This window comes from Bactrocera tryoni, chromosome 2, assembly GCF_016617805.1.
Source record: "Bactrocera tryoni isolate S06 chromosome 2, CSIRO_BtryS06_freeze2, whole genome shotgun sequence".
Taxonomy (NCBI): domain Eukaryota; kingdom Metazoa; phylum Arthropoda; class Insecta; order Diptera; family Tephritidae; genus Bactrocera; species Bactrocera tryoni.
The window spans coordinates 62,269,611-62,285,041 of record NC_052500.1 but is presented as its reverse complement, the minus strand read 5'-3'; the positions used below and the strand labels follow the sequence as shown (position 1 = coordinate 62,285,041).

General features: G+C 33.3%; 1 long non-coding RNA gene across 1 annotated transcript; it reads right to left on the bottom strand.

The window, feature by feature from the left end:
* Window positions 1-4,660: 4,660 nt before the first annotated feature.
* On the bottom strand, window positions 4,661-5,085 carry LOC120769568. Its single transcript, XR_005704854.1, has 3 exons — window positions 5,049-5,085; window positions 4,876-4,961; window positions 4,661-4,785 (listed from the first exon to the last, which is right to left on the bottom strand). It is a non-coding gene; the product is annotated as an uncharacterized LOC120769568 (long non-coding RNA).
* Window positions 5,086-15,431: the final 10,346 nt, after the last annotated feature.

Below are 15,431 nucleotides of genomic sequence, written 5' to 3'. Positions count from 1 at the left end.
TTCTGTAGACTTTAGACTTGACGTAGCCCCACAAAAAATAGTCTAAAGGCGTTAAATCGCATGATCTTGGTGGCAGCTCGGAAGAGCACACGGGTCCATTTCTTGAGATGAATTGTTTTCTCGAAAAGTTTCCTCAAATGACATAGAATCGCGAGCTGTGTGGCATGTAGCGCCATCTTGTGTCATGTCAACCAAGTTCAGTTCTTCCATTTTTGGCAACATAAAGTTTGTTAGCATCTTGGTTGACATGTGGTTTCAACAAGATGGCGCTACATGCCACACAGCTCGCGATTCTATGGCCATTTTGAGGAAAAACTTCGGAGAACAATTCATCTCAAGAAATGGACCCGTAAGTTGGCCACCAAGATCATGCGATTTAACGCCTTTAGACTATTTTTTTGTGGGGCTACGTCAAGTCTAAAGTCTACAGAAATAAGCCAGCAACTATTCCAGCTTTGGAAGACAACATTTCCGAAGAAATTCGGGCTATTCCGGCCGAAATGCTCGAAAAAGTTGCCCAAAATTGGACTTTCCGAATGGACCACCTAAGACGCAGCCGCGGTCAACATTTAAATGAAATTATCTTCAAAAAGTAAATGTCATGAACCAATCTAACGTTTCAAATAAAGAAACGATGAGATTTTGCAAATTTTATGCGTTTTTTTTTAAAAAAAGTTATCAAGCTCTTAAAAAACATAGATGAGATAAATTGTGGCATATTTTTCACCCTCTAACTTTTTAGACGCTTGTTCGAAAGGCTCTAAAATGGCGATTATAGCGTTTAAGTGATGCAACTGAATATTATTTATTTTGTCTAGATTATTTTCCTGCTGCAATGTACTAAATATTTCGCCCCAATTTCTCTGTATAGATAAGAGCAAATCAAAAATTGTATTGAAACGTGTCGGAGAGAAGCTTTTCAAAGTTTTTCTTAAAGACGACTTTTGTCCAGACATTTTTCAAATATTTGACAAGCTTCGTGCAGGAACGGGACAGTTCCGCCATATCTTTGGTCGCTTCAATCGCTTTCTGAAGTACATTATGTAGCAAATGTTTCACACAGGACAGGTGACGATATGAACGGAATGCAGCAACCATATTGGATCCCCTGTCCGTCACAATAATCCCAGTTAGAACAGTGACGGTCACGTTACCTAGCGACATGCCGGTAACGCGTGCCGGTTTAATTCAGATTTTCCTATCACGTTCTTAAGGGCGAATCAAAAAAGCTCCCAAAACTTTTGTATACATGTGATCTTGTATCACCTTCTCGCTCACATATTTTCTGCTGTAATATTTCCTTCCACAGCCAAATTGTTTCCTTGTTGTTTTGAGAAGCTTGCCCTCTGGGTTATAGCAACCAGAAATGTTGAATTTCTTCCGTTTAAATGTCAATTGTTCTACAATAACAAATGCGTAAAAATGGATTGAAAACTAAAATGACGATTATACATGTACCTTTTACGGGAGTCGAAGAAGTTGTCGGGCATTCCATGTCATCAAAAAGCGCTGGTGAATCCATCTGCTTAAGAAATAAAAATTTGGCAGCATCAAAATTCATTTTAAATAACATAACATAATATAATAAAATACGACCGGGCTACAATAATTTACATCTTTTTCACAAATTTTCATAAATTTAGATGCACTAAGATTAAAAGCCTTTTTTTCCCGGCTTATACATACATATATGCACTAAATGTATATTTTTTCATATTGAATTAGTATTTGTTTTACTCACCCTTTTTCCAAATATTATCTTGAAGACACAAAATATTCACAAAAGTTAAAGAAACACAATTATAATATCCGTAGGTTTAAATATTTATTTTAAATATAATAAATATGCGCAAACACAAATCTGCACAATTCTCAACTATCGACGCGTTTGTAACCGAATTATTTTTTTCTTCGAATTCAATTTGTCACAACGAACAAGCAAACGTCAATTCACGGCATCATGCTGTACGCTTTCACATCCATCGTTTTCAATAAGCGGTGACAGCTAAAAAAATTGTTGTCTTCTTTTGTTTTATTTTTGCTTAACATCTGTTGAGTGAAGAGCTTATAGTATAAAACAAACAACGCGCTAAATATGTTTTCCTTAAAAAATTGTCTGTCCAAAGGTCGGTTGTTAATCCATATCCATATAGTTTGGCATATCCAAGGTCGGCTCTTACTACGTTAAAATATTTGTCGTTTATATGATCTATGTTTCTGGATAATGTAGTCGCATGCGGCAACGCACTTTGCACATTGATAGGCTGCCCATATTTCACACCAAGATGAGAAAAATATTCTAATAGTTTATGTAACCTGTAAGAACCTACTTGTTTGCGTGAGTAATAAGACAATCGTGTATAGTATAAAAAACTAGAATGTGCCCAGCAAGAAGACTATACGTTATATAATGCCATAAACCTGTCGTATAACTATGGATAGTATGCGTGAAAAATTCGAATAGTTTACATCAGTTTGTACAGAGGCATGGGAAGATTCTATCGCATACTTTGAATACGTGTGAGTTGTCTATCCTTTTTCTTTGCATACAAATTTACCATCACTTTGTCATATGCTCGTCTCTTTTTAACCCATGGTAGGATGGTATAGTAGTTTGATGGTAAAGTAGTATGATGGTAAAGCAGTACGATGGTAAAGTAGTATGGTATACTTATCCTTTTATCCTACTCCATATAAAATAAAACAAATACAGGTTATTTTTAAAAATTTATTGAATTTTTTATTTTAAATTGTTATGGAAATGTATATTTAATATATTTTTAATTTGTTTATTAGTGATTAAAAAAATTAATTTATTGCATTCATTGCATCCGTACATATAATATATATATATATATTACATATAGTACATATTTAAATAAATAAAAATAAAAAAAAATAAAAATAATTGCATCCATTGCATCCATACATTATTTAAAAATTGCACCTACTTTGGTTGTTGTTGTTCCGACCTGGAATTATAAAACATTAATTATTACTAAAATTTTGGAAAAGAAATAACTTACCGTTTATTTAAAGATAATTTGTTTTGGCGGTACCTATTGTGGCTAAGGTCCACCACACTTCTTAATGCCCGTTCAAAACCTGGCCGTCCTTCCATTACAAATACATCTACACAAAAATAGGAAAAAATTTTATAATAAATACTAGACGACCCGTCCACGCTTCGCTGTGGCTGATACATAGATAATACTACTACTACCATCTATACGACTTCTATTAGTTGCATTATAACTATTCGTTAATAAGATATAGCATTTTTCTGAAGCAACTTGTGTTAGTTTACAAAAAAATGGATCATAAAGCATTTCGTGTAATAATAAAGCTTTGCTTTTTGGGGAACAGAGGACAATGATGCTCTAAAGAGGAAAAAGCTCTGTATAAAGTGGTTACCTCGCAAGTTCATAATCCAACAGAACAACGAATAACTGATTCTGAGAAGTGTTTGAAGTAAAACAGAATTTTTGTGTCGGTGTGTAACAATAGAAACATAGCTCCATCATTTCTCACTGGAGTTCAATCGACAGTCATTCTAGTGGACTGCACATGGTGAACCGGTTTTCAGGCGTGGAAAGACGAAAAAATCGGCTGGATTACTGAGCCAGTTATAATCTATTTCACTGCGTATTTGGTTGCAGTTCTTTTCCACTATTCCAAATACTTAGCAATTGTATTAGTTTTGAGAAAGAATCTGTTTAAAATTGTGCGCATATATTCAAGGAAAGGAGGATGATTTGAAATATAATCTTTGTATATATGAGTTGAATTAAATTTTGACAAAAAGAGATAAAATGTATCCTATGTCTTTGCCTTGGTTCTAAGCTACCTTTCCACCAATTTTCAGTTAAATCGATTCAGCCGTTCTTGAGTTATAAATGGTGTAACTAACGCAACTTTCTTATATGTATATGTATGTATATGTATATAGCCGGAATAAAAAAAGCATGCGACCGAAATTGAATGATTCAAATATTGACAAATAAAAATATTGAAAAACTAAACAAACAAAAATTGAAAAAAAAAAATTGTGTAGAAAATTGTTACTTTTTGGTAATTTTCCAATTTCCCTTAACATTAAGGAGGATGAAAAATAGATGTTGTCCGATTCTCCACCCTAGCCGATATGCACGCTAAGATTCACGAAAATCTGTCGAGCGGTTTCAGAGGAGTTCAATAACGTACACCGGGACACGAGAATTTTGTATATTAGATTTTTAAAGAAATGCTATGGCGAATTAATTTTATCTAATATATTAAATTTTTGAAAATAAAATTAACGAATAAAACTTCATTAACAAGTTTAAGCTTGTTAAGCGCCCGTTTTTGTTTCCTTCCATCAAAATTAAATACAAAAAGGACATTGTCGGTAAAGATTTTTCTCATTACCTCACCTACAGACGCATTTGCTCCTTTTATTTGTTGAAGATAAATTTTCTGTGAATTTAAGGAATTGAAATGTGTTAATAGTTAAATTACCAAATAAAATTTTTAATTAACAAAGTATAAGACTAATACATACTTAAATAATAAAATAGTAAAAGCAAAAAATTACCGTTTCGTCAGCAAACTCTTTGGAATTTAGTTTATCTTCGAAATCCAGCGCGGCGTCTAGTGTGCAGATTGGTAGTCTTGGGCTATTTCAATTTGCATGGGATTTTCTATTTCTCCTACCAATCGTCCAATGGAGTGATGGACTTTAGCTAAAACCACCTTACATTCGCGCAGCGTGTGTGTTTGAGCCAATAGAAGACCTTTATCAATAACCTAATGTACAAATATATATATACATATATATGTATTTATATTTATCAAATAAAGAAATACATATATAAATTTATTGGTACATACACATACATTTTCTTTGAGGGTTTTCTCAATGTCATCCATCCTTGTCATCAGCACCTTTTGGTTTCTTAGGATTTCCTTAATACCTTGAGTTACTATAAAATAAAAAATATTTTATATAATTTATATCATTTAAACGTAATTTATCTTATTCATTATTTATTGAAATGTATATAATATACCTGTGTCCTGCTGTTGAAGGTTGTCTGGCTGTAGAATGATGTGTCGTAGCTGAACATTGTATGGCGCTGAAACTTGAAACCTTCTTCTTTGTGATGCTAAACAAATAAATAACTAAATTAGCTATTGATTTCAATAACAATTTAAAATTTTACATTGGGGTATTTCGGCTTCCGGTGGTGGTGACTGGTTACTTATCGCCACAAATTCTTCATATTCATTCTCTTGGCTAAATAATTCTTCATCCATATTTCTTAAAAAAAAAACAACAAAATTAAATATTAGTGCAGAATTTTATAGTACATAATATCATAAAATTGGTTTATAAATGGGAAAGTGTACTAGTTACGAAAGCCCGGGCAGGCGAGTCACAGGTAAACAAACGCACTTTGAAGTTTTTTACAATTTTTTTTGAACCAACTTTTATTCCATGATCTTTTAAGACAGCAATTTCCTCGCAAAAGTCCTTCATAAAATCATTAATGTTCCAAGGTTTTTCACTTCCAGAGAAACATGCAATCACAAAAGGACTTTCTTGTGGATATCCAACAATGGCGCCTAAAATTGGCCACAAAACTTTATTTGAATTTTTAAAAAGCCTGAGGCCATCAATCCCGACATCAATACCATTATTACCTTCAAGAAAATCAAAATATTTTTTTAAAAAATGCTTTTGTATTCCAACATAAATGAATTCTCCACTGGGAATGGATTGAATATTAACTTCTTTTTTTTCTGTCCCAAGTAGGGCCTTTGCACATAAAGGAAAATCTTTAACACCGATTTTATTTAGCGTTTGAAGCAAATCAGTAACGGTGTTTTGTGAAACGTAGTTTCTTATTGCCCACTCCTTCAGTGCAGTAGCCTTTTCATTTATGTTGGAATTCACTGCCTCACTATTCCTACCCAAACTAGCACTTTCTTGCCCCTCATTTTCACACAAGGATAACTCTTCAGGTTCACTAGCACTAATAACTTCACGATTTTCACTTTCAACGCGAGCAAACTCATCTAGCCTTCTATATTTCGCCGCGTTAACTTCAAATTCTTTTTTCTCTTTTGAAATGGCGTTCCGAAACGATTTCATATTTATATTTAAAAACAATAAATAGTGATTTATGTAATACATACTTGCCTCAATTTTGTCGCTGTCAAAGTGTATAGCTGATTCCAATATTTTTAATTCTTTTTTTTTTTAACTAACGATTAAAGATGCGCGAGTTAAGTGTGTAGAGCCAAGATTAAATAAAAAACACAAAGTTGTTATAATTAACTGCACTCTACTTTATTGGTTCTTCTGAACTGAACTTGAAATGTCAATGTCACTGCTATTTATAATAATCAAATTGTTCAGCTGCTAAGCTGTTATACGATAACTTATTGTATATTTGTTTGTGTACAAATTCTGCATATGCAGAATTTACTGGTCAATGCTCGAAAAGTAATATAAACAATAATAAAGTGAACGAAATAGTGTAAGTGTCGCTACAAAGTAATAAGCGACAATAATTAAAACTGCTGTTTATGCTTAATCGGCATATTTCGTTTTTGATTGTTTATATGTATTTTCGTGCTTTGGCTTTTTAATTGTGGAGGCTAAGCCTTAGCTGTGGTTTTGGGGTTGGAGCTGCCGTCGTTGTTAGTGACGTAACTCCTCCTTCCCTTGATTGAAAATTCTCCCGAATTTTTATTCTAAGTATTGAGAATTTTGTGTATATGTGGACAATAGCACTCACAGTGATAATTATTATCAATAATATGATTACAAAAGTTATAATGATTGATGTTGAGTGAATATTTTTATCGAATTTTAATTCTTTGATATTTTTGATGTTGTCTATTTCATTCAAGACTATTTCGTCTAATGATAAGGTTAATTTTGTATTATTGTACATAAATGTGGGTAATTTAACGAAGCTATTTTTAAATGTTTTATCATAGTTGGAAAAAATTACATTATTTATTTCTATTTTACAATTACTAAAAATTATTAAATTATTATTATTTAATGTTACATTTCGTTCATCACAAGTATTTATTAATTTTGTGTTATTTATGTTTTTTGCAAGAATGACACCAAGTTCGAGTTCTTTTATTTCTGCTTTTACATTTTTGATTTTTGGACATACATTATTGTTGAATATACAAAGATTTGTTTTTCTTAGCTTATTTACATTAAGATTATTGAAGTAATCATATGTATTATTATTGTAATATACAATTTCTGTTTCTTTAAATTTAATTTCAAACTTATTATTGTCTGCAAGTGGTGATAGAAAATATCTCTTTACATTTACAATTGTTTTGGGTATTTTTATTAAAAACAAAATTTTATTACTTTTAAATTTGGCTACGCCTAATTTAATATTTTGCAATTTATAGAAATCGATTTCTAAAGTTTGTATTTCTTCTGATGTTAGTATATTATTGACCATAATATTGCTATTTGCAGCAATGATATTGTTTTGAATATGTTCAATATTATCATTTAAAATTTTTATTTTTAACATAATATCCATATAAAATAAATGTGAAAGAATATCATTGTTAGACTGATCTATGCTATTAAATTTTTCTGTAATTTTTTGCCTATCCAATTCAATTGTTTTAGCTAGTTTTCTCATAGTTTCGTTGAAATTATTATTTATCAGTATATTGTTATTAAAAGCTTCTATCATGTTGTGGTTATTCTCATCTATTGTACTTATATGATTTTCTATTTCGGATCTGTCCTCATCATCCATGGTACCAGCTATCCATTTGAGACCTGAACCTACGATGTTGAGTAGACCTCTTTTATTTTTGTTTATCTGGAGGGTATGTAGTCTAGTCCTAGACATCAATTAATTTTATTTCGACATATCCATTATGGTTTTCGTTGATGGGTTGGATTATTAATATTGACATTACTAGTGGTATTATCATCAGGATTAATATACCTGTTGATGTCCATTGCCCATTATAATTTCTTACGTTCAGCGCCTTGTGGTACAGTTGATGATACGATTCGCGAACTCCAAAATTCCTCAGGAGTTCTTGTTTTGTTTCTGTCCAGCTTGGATTGTCGAGGGCTCTAATTGCGTTAGCTGCTTCTCCTTGAATTTTTTTTTGGATGTGCCGCTTATAAAAATACTCCTCCACGTTGGTACCGGCAAACAAGTCGATGAAAAATTCGACTTCATTAATAAATGATGTGACGTCGTATGTATTATCTCCTCGGAACTCCTGGATTCTCGCTGTTTCTTTTAGTGCTTCCGATAGTTGTAATTGAAAAGTTGGATTGTTATGTGGCAAGTGACGTGTTGCAGCAGATGGAGTTTGATTTGCTGCAGCTTCTATTGACACTGCCGATGTGGTTGCTTGTTCTGTTTTATGTGTTTCCATTTTTTTTTTTTTTTTTTTTTGACTGCGTTCGACTGCCAGTTATATTTTAACTTTTATTTTATTTTATTTTATTGGCGTTGGACTGCCAGTTATATTTTAACTTTTAATTTAACTTTATTTTATTTTATTTAAATTTCACTTGAACAGTTTAGCTTTTGTTCGTTTTAGTTACTTTTCTTGAGAGAAGTAACCCCGTGACTGCGCCAGTTAAGTGTGTAGAGCCAAGATTAAATAAAAACACATAGTTGTTATAATTAACTGCACTCTACTTTATTGGTTCTTCTGAACTGAACTTGAAATGTCAATGTCACTGCTATTTATAATAATCAAATTGTTCAGCTGCTAAGCTGTTATACGATAACTTATTGTTTATTTGTTTGTGTACAAATTCTGCATATGCAGAATTTACTGGTCAATGCTCGAAAAGTAATATAAACAATAATAAAGTGAACGACCCTTATTCAAACATATTGCTTAAGTGTCGTTCTGTACATAAATAGTGTAAGTGTCGCTACAAAGTAATAAGCGACAATAATTAAAACTGCTGTTTATGCTTAATCGGCATATTTCGTTTTTGATTGTTTATATGTATTTTCGTGCATTGGCTTTTTAATTGTGGAGGCTAAGCCTTAGCTGTGGTTTTGGAGTTGGAGCTGCCGTCGTTGTTACTGACGTAACTCGCGCGCACGTCTATTCACTTCACAAGTTTTCACACAAATGTGAGAAATGCAGTTTTCCACTTTGTTATATACTGATTACTTCTACTGATACTGATTACTTCTTACATCAAACGACTACAATGCATATCTGCATATAGCACAAGCAATACGTTAGCGAAGTTTTGCTGGGTGTATGCATGTACGTAATTTACTCGGTATTGGTAGGCTCTCGTTGTTCGCTCTCTGGTTCGGTTCTCCACATAACCCACTGTCTTCAACTATTTTGTATGGCCTGCAGCTTTTATTGACCCATTCAGTTATAATTTCCAACGCTTCCTTTTTGCGTTCTGCACTTATTTCTACTTTATTGATACTTTCGCAATTACTGGCCAATGTGTATTTTATAAAGCACTTGTGCTTCAACAAGCTTGAGGTGGATTTTTTGCAGTGCTTAAATATATTGAAACACATTTTGCACGCTACTATATTTTGAATTTATTCATTAATTTCATTTACTACTATTCCAAATACGTCCCAAACTTTGCTTTTCCCAGTAGCTTTAGAAATTTTTAATTCACCACTAATAATTCTTTCTCTTATGGCACTACTACTTAAGCTACTACTTAATGTGATGTTTGCTGCAGGTGAGTCGTTAGTAAATGACTGCAAATATTAATACATTATAAGAAAAGAAACAAAATATGGAAATATGTCGGTACATGTGCGGTAGCATCGTCTGTATTGCTGTCCGTACAATTTGGTGCTGCAGTAGGAGCGCCGTTCATGGGCAAGCCGGTTTCCATTTCTCTAAGTCAATATATTTCTGGCGAAGCGTAGCGAACAACTGTGCGACCGATTTCCTCACGTACTTACACACCAAAGCATCAGCACCAAAAGCGCTTCATCACTCTTAGTATATCTACCAGAACAAAGCCTTGTGCACATTCTTTGTCTCTTTCTTGCCTTTACAACACTCGTTGATTTTATCGTGACGCGCAGAAGGACATTCGGCAAAACGAAATGCTTTTACCTCGCTCTCACACCGAAGGATATAATGAAGAGAAACATGAAAACAGCATACTTCGATTACATTGAAATTTATTTACAAAGTACTTTGCATACACAGTAGTTTGTCATTTATTACAAAATTACAGGGTCATTCGTCATTTCAAAAATGATATCCAAATTAACAAAGTTATTTGTTTACATCGACAAATATATATTTAATAACTTACGCTATCAAGTTCCATATCCGTAATTAAATAATGACAAAATTTCAGCGCAAGCAATACCAGCCAAGTCACAAACAAACAAAAACTAATTTCGAATTTAAAAGTACTTGGGAGTAATACAAGCAGCACAAAATATTTTCTCTACTTGTTGCTGTAGCTTCGGTTAGCTTTTGCTCACGATCGTGGCTAGTAGTTTACTATGTACATTTGGTTCAACAGAAAGAGTATAATTAGTAATTGCACTCTCAATGGAGAGTAGCGGCTTTGTGCTGTTAAAGGTTCGCAATCTCTTTTGAGTAGAGTACAATACTAGGAGTGCTAGCAAGCATGTTAGTGGCAAATGTATTTTTGCAACTCTTTAATACACATCCTTCGTTGTAGGTCTGCTATTACTACTTGCATAACTGCTACTTCTGCTGAGGTTGCCATTTTTATAATTTTTTTAAAAACAAATTTTCATAATAAAGTGAAATTTTTCACTTTTTTTCTTTATTTATGTATCCTTCTATGAAGGTTTGTTTTGTTTTATGAGACTATGTCCCTTGTAGATTTTACGACCGACTTATTGAAGGATTTTATATCCGGAATCCTTGTTATGCGGTCCCTGCTCGGGCGCCAGTTATTTTCTTTAATCAATGAATATATATTTTTAGTCCAATGAAGAACTGTTCCTTTATTTATTACATATGTACTTATAGTTATGACAATGTACAATGAACAAAGAACCTATATTATTGTGTTGTGTTTCTTTATATAGCATTTCTTGTAATGTGTTATCGATCTGTGATTTGCTGAAGTGTTTTGGTGTCGTGTGTATTGATGAGGACTTTGGAATGCGGTGGTTTCTGTTTGTTATTCACTTATCAGTATAGTTTGTACTTTGTATTAATTGTACTTTGGTTGATAGATATATTTACTCGCGCTACTGTCAAGATGATGGTCGACAGATTCGTTTGGCCAGGCATTGCGAAAGATTGTAGATCCTTTGCTAAATGTTGCATACAGTGCCAACGAACTAAAGTCATTCGACACAACAAAAGCTTATTTCATAATAAATCCCAGTAGCCGATTCGGATCTAACCTAATTTGTCTAATTTGTCCACCGTTCTTCAGTGATAAGCATTCTGTGATAGAATCAGCGATTTTAATTTTGTCGCTTATTGGAACGCTAGTGGCGATGATAGCTGCTTGTGCATACGGTGGCAAGCGGCTGACCCAGAGATCATGTAGTATGTTCTCGCTGAGCGTGGTACATACCTGCTGTTCGAGGCATTTCGTTGTACAAATCGCTAGGCCTTCGGTCACCCAGTGGAAGCTCTTTCAAAACACGTTGAAGACGGCGTTGTTGACTCTCGGCGAAATTTTCGATGATTCTACGACGAATGTAGCTAAATTTGTCCGTTGCTGGTGTATCTTCAATAAGAGTATGCATCTCTAGTAATTTTGCCGGAGGTACGCTTGCAAGTACTATGTTGAATTTGGCTGTATCAGAGTAAAGCAGTGTTTAAGAAACTGCAGTTGAATTAGCAGAAGTCGCAATATTGTTGCTATTCTCTACTTCAACTGCGAGCGATATCAAAAAGTATGCAAGTGCTTTTGCTTCTGCTTCTGAAAAAATCAGAAGTCGCATGCTTTGACTGGCGCAAAAATCAAACAGCTACGAAAATCAGAAATCAGCATAAGTCGCCGTTATTCGTTTTTCTGCTTTGCTGTAGCTTTCGATCGTATACATAAGTTGCCGCAGCAGCGATCGACAATTTTCGACAGTCGTCGTCAGTCACAGTCGCGAAAAGTAATGCATTCGACTTTTTGCTACTTTTGATTTTTGTCGCTGTTGCTTTCGATCAGCAGCGTAAGTCGAAAAAAGCAAGAAGCGTCAGATTCGTGGAAGTCGGCCGTTGCGACCGTTTTTGATTAGCTACGACTTTAAAGAAATGTTTGGCAATTACTTATAGTGTACTTGAATTTTCTTATTATGTTGTTCATTTTCAAATTTTTTAATTCTTCTTAAGTTTACAAAATTAAAAATTTAAATCAAAATTCGTTGGAATAAATAACATAAAAACATAACAGTAAATTAATTTTTCATTGCTTTCATTACATACATACATTACTCATTTTTTTGATTATTCATTACAAAGTTCCTCTTGTTCAAAAAGTGGCAACGTATCAAAGGCCATGTCCAGAAAGCTAGGATTTAATTTTACTAGCAATATGTTCTCAAGAACATCGTGGCTTAATCGATTGCGAGAGTCGGTAAGCACCAGTTTTAAAGTAGAGAAAGCTCGTTCAATCGATACCTGTTATAAAAATAATAAATAAAGGAGAAAACTTTAATTAATTAGGCCATTTTCATTTACCTGAGTTGGCGGTACGGCATAACAAACATTACTAATTGCGTATAATTCCTGGTCGGTATACTGTTTTCCTTTCCAATAAGACAAAACGTCTATGTCAATCCTTTGATAAGAAAGTTTCAGGTTTTCAATTTTTTGAATATACATCGATTGTACTGTTGACTTCTGATTTAACGCCTTGAGATAAGTACGCTAACCAAAAAAAATAGTTCTGCATTTCATTGAGCTGGAATTCGGAGTTGAGCACATATTGCCAGTAGGGTGAAGACTATTAAGTCTATCCCAAATAGATTTTAAATGATTTATTGCGTCATTTTTTTGTTGCGGCGATAATATCTGTTGAAAACGTGTATCGAACAACAAGCAAGAAACTATAAATTTGTTATTCAACAATATATTTGTTCGTTTTTCAATAGAATTTAAAATTTAATTTCCAATAGTTTTCGTTAAATTCTGATTTGTATCCTTTACTAATCTTTCAGTAGATATTTTAAGCTTGAGCCATTGGGCGTAAAAGTTACTATAATGTAATTGTTCCTCTTCTAATTTTTTTATGGTCTTTTGCAAGGGTTTGAAAACATTGCAGTATGCCTCAATAAAATCCCAAAACGAGGAATCTAGATCAAAATTCTCTTCATCCGATTTGTTTTTAATAAAATCAATTTTACTTAAAATATCTTTAGTTTCCAACAAGTTGTTTAACATTGTGTAAGTTAAATAGGTTAAACAATTCTTATTATTTCAATTATTTATTTTATAATAATTTGGTGGACTACTGCTGCACCTTATGAGCTACAAATTATAACTAAAACTTAAATCTAAAGAAAAGTATATCTAGAGCCTATGTTTACTATTAGCTACATACGTGGCTTTGCATTGTTTCACTATTAATAGCATCAGGCGGTCAATGCAGTGGCTGACGTGAGATAATGAATTTCCTTATCTTTTCAATATCTTCTGTTGTACTCTTAATAATATCGAGCGACCAACGCCTAGCGTGGGATAAGAATTTTGTTCACTCAAGCCATGCGTGAGTTCTCCGTCTGTGGATGAGCTATTTGAGTTAACTTGTAAGTAGATCCCCATCTGGTTGGAAAATCTAGTTGTGGCATTTTCAATGTTTTTAATTCAAATATTTCACGATATCCATTTGATGATTTTCTTATGTATTTTGTCATATTTCTGCAATTGAGTAAGTACTTCATAATATCCAATGATTTCATCACATCAAGAGCAACCAGCTGTGCTGTTGTTTGGCAAATATTTTAAAATATTGTTACAGGATTGCCAGTATATAAATCCATTCCAAATAGTGCCATCCTCTTTAATAATTTCAGATAATATATTCCAAACATGGCTCCTTCCCTTATGTCGGGCTGACAATGTGTAGGCGTTTGTACGTATTTTTTCTAAAATATCTTCTTGCTCCATATCGACGGGATGACAAATACATACCTACTAAAATATAAGTTGTGTACCAAATTCTTAGTGCAATGCATGTGACACATAAGCTGATCGCGAAAAAGGCATACAAAAACAATATACATACCAGAGAACTGCAAAACTCACTTTTTCCTTAAATCAGCTCATACGCAAAAGTTTCTATTCAATTCCAATCACTGAGCGAAAGTGAGCTAAATATTTCGTGAAGTGAGCGAGCATGAGCTAAATATTTCGTGAAGTGAGCAAACGTGAGCAAAGCATTTCGGACCGAATGCTCACATTGTACGCAAATGAGCGGTTCGGCAACATGACCTGATTTTTAATCAACGCTGTGTTTCGCTCAGTGATTGGACTTGAATAGAAACTTTTGCGTATGAGCTGATTCAAGGAAAAAGTGAGTTTTGCAGTTCTCTGTTCCTTATTGCATAAGCACAAGTCCCTGATGTGATTTGCTTAATACGTTCAATAAGCATTCCTGAAAAAATTTCCTTCATTGCCTCCCCGTTTTCATCGAGAGCTCCAAATTCACCTGCTCGTAATGTATTTATTTCCCAAGTTATGGTCATTGGATCTTTCCTAGGTTTAAAATGTTTTTTTTTACAATCTTCCCAACAAGCTGGTGGGGCAAGATGCAAATAATGTTTTGCTTTCCCACTTATTTTTAAATCGTACACTACTCTAAAAAATTCCTGTTCTTGGTTTAGATAATCCCTCAGAATCCTATCTATTGCTTCAATGAATGCTGGCAATTGGCCGGCATCACCTTCAAAAGAATTTACATTTTCGTTACGTTGTCTTATTGACAATTGGTTATTGGCTGCATTTTGCGCAGTTATTTGAGTTAAAGATGCTAAGCATCGAGTTAGTAATTCTATTTGTTCTGCCATTATACTTGGTGTGTCTTTAAATTTAATTTAATTCAGATTAAGATTAATTATTATAATTTTTTTTTCAAATCACAATTGTATATTCTGAAGTTAATTAGTTTAAGGGGTTATACCCCTTATTGTTGTTGCTGGCTTTGATGATAATATTGATTGTTGCAACAGCTACTCCTGTTGTTGTTATTCTTGCCTTTGCTTTCAATTTGATAACTGTAGTTACCTTTTTTCGGGTTTCGGTCGTGGTATTTAATTAAAACAAGAACGAGGACTGTTTTATTAAAATCAAAACTTAAGTCTCCTTAAGCTACATATTATTTTTACTGACAAGAATAGCCTCTTTCATTCGGATTTGCATTAAACCTGTTCCTCATAATATTTTAGTACGGTGTAAGTATAGTCGTTAATAGGCTACATGGTACAAAAATT